We start from the raw sequence: 2759 nt of genomic DNA, 5'->3' as shown, positions 1-2759 counted from the left end.
CTCAAAATCACATAAAGTCATATTATAACATCGACTGAGATAAAGAATAAAATGAAATATTAAAAACACGATGTATCTCGCTGCATTGCGCGAGTACTCTTCTAGTTTATAAAATGTTTATTTTAAGAGATTCTTATTTGCATCTTTTTAATGTTAAAATCAGTTTATTCGGTAGTGAGAATATAAAAAATGAATTTTGATGTTGATGTATATGAAAAATAAAATATAAAATTGGAGTGTATTTAGCAATGTATAGGGGTGCAATTAGGCCTTCTTTGTTTTTTATAAAAAAAACTTTTACCAGCTTTTTATGTTTGATTTGTTAAGATGCAGAGTCAATCTGATATTCAGATTGTTTGTTTTTTTTCTCCATTTTTTCAGAAACATTTATGTCTTATTGTTATCTTATCTGTTAAGAAGTAAATCAACCTCTTGTTTGCCTCTTATTATTTTCAAATCCTCAACAACATCATATCTCAATGGATTAACCTTTAATTGATCATTTCCCTCGATTGATCTTGACCAAATCAATCATCACTTCTCTCAATTGATGTATTTTAATGAGATTTAAATGTGTTAAATACCGTTAATGACATGTTTTTGTCTAAATAAATGCTAATTATGTAATTTTAGATATAATTTTTGTAATAATGATGAATAAATATATTAAATTGTATAATTTATCTATAAGTTCAACACTATAGCTTTTTAATGGATAAAATAGATAATTTAAACAAGTTCAAATGTTTCCAAAAATAAACAATCTTATTTATTCATATTTCAGATTTCAGCACTATCTCTTATAAATCAGAAATAAAATAGGACTTCAGACTTTAACACATTTTAAAAAACAAACACCACCTTAGTCTCCCCCCTTATGTTATAACTATAGTTTTTTAATTATAAGATATAAAAGAAAAAAAAAAAAACTTATATGTTATTAATGTTGGTTCTAGTGAGAATGAAAGTTACGATGAGAAAGTAATAAGAGATTCTACCTTCAAATTCAGATCAATCGTAACTGTAAATCAACATTATGCGGTGCACTGAGATACACCAGATCAATTATCGTGATAAACACAACTCATGAGGTAAAGTGAGATTAAAAATGATCAAAGACCTAGATTTATTCTTATCTTTTTATCTTAACTCATATTCTCACACGATTTTTCGTCTATATTATTAAAGGTAAAGTTAGCCTTTATCTTATTCAAAAACGTAATAATTACGCATTTTTTAAACAAATACGTTCTTTTTTATTATGAAGATATAAAAAATTGTTTAACGACAATTCAACGAGTCTCACACGTAACCCACCTTTAAGAACACATCAATTGTTTTGGCAACCGAACAACATAGGCTATTTTGAGACACGTAATTTTTTTCATTTGTATTATAATGCATGGTGTACAAGTCACTATTGCATGACATTGTTATGTTTGAATTAAATGCGTGGCGGTTAGTTTAGTTGTTAGAATGGGTCTTATGATGTGTGTGTTTCTTTTGGTCATATGTTTCATCACCGTCGTTAGATATCATCCAGACCGACCACAGCTCGGTCAAACATTTGGAGTTGACAATTTCTATGCCATCACTTGATTCGTCATCTTGTTCATATACCATCCAACACTTTCCCAACTTCCAAATCGGCACCTTTTTTTATTTTAATTATATAATTTTAGTTTTTAATTAGTCAAATCTTATTAATTTAAAATGTATATTTTACATGGCTCAAGAAATATAATTAATAATTCGTTTATATATTATCATATAATGCATCAAAATAAAATTCATTGTTATGAATATGTCACGATTTATTTTTTAAATACAAGTCTCGATGATTGAGTCAGCGGTAGTGAAATAGAAGTTGTGTCTACTGTCATAATAAAAATATATCAAAAAATTGTATTTGTTGTAATACTTGATATTTATAACGTGCATCGAGAGAGTGTTGTGTGCTGAAAAGTTTTTTTTTGTGTTTTGTATGAAGATATCATGCAAAGATCCAAATGACGATCTGATATCAGTGAGTATGATATATGACCTCAACCTTTAGCGTTGGTTACGATATCAATAAGAGTTGAAGTTTAATTGTTTAAGAACTTCGCATATTGTGATACCCATTATAACCTTTTCACCTTAAGGCTACCATTTATGTATTAATTAACTTTTATTTGTTTCACAGCGTGTTTGCTTCATATGTATTCGGTTCACAATGTGCAACTATTTTACGTGTAACTTTTGTTTCAAACATGTTTAAAAAGTTCACATTGTGAAATAAATATATGCTATCAATATTATGAACCCTATTCTTAAATGGAAAGAAATCATATAAAATAGCAAATAATGCGCGAGTTTTCAATGTTATCATAATTTTACGAATTCTCAAAAAGAATATTCACCTACTAAACTGACTTACAAAATTACAGTTTCTTTTAATTGTACCAAATACATGTATTATAAACTACTACAATGGTACTTGCACAATGCAGCGAGATACATCTTGATTTTCATGTTTCGTTTTATATTTTGGTTCTATCTATGTTATAATGCGATTTTATGTGGTATTGAGAAAAAACAAAATGTTTTTATTTTTGAATGAAATATTATAATTTAAAAAAAACGACATTAGTATTAAATCAACTATTTAAAAGTCATATTTTTTATGTAATTTTTTTAATTTATTCTTTTATTATAATTTAATTTAAGTTTAATAATGAAATAATATATTTTTGGTTTAATATTATAAATTTTATAAA

Source organism: Cynara cardunculus, assembly GCF_001531365.2.
Source record: "Cynara cardunculus var. scolymus isolate 2C chromosome LG 1, CcrdV1, whole genome shotgun sequence".
In the NCBI taxonomy this organism is placed as follows: domain Eukaryota; kingdom Viridiplantae; phylum Streptophyta; class Magnoliopsida; order Asterales; family Asteraceae; genus Cynara; species Cynara cardunculus.
This window is presented reverse-complemented; position numbering follows the sequence as displayed.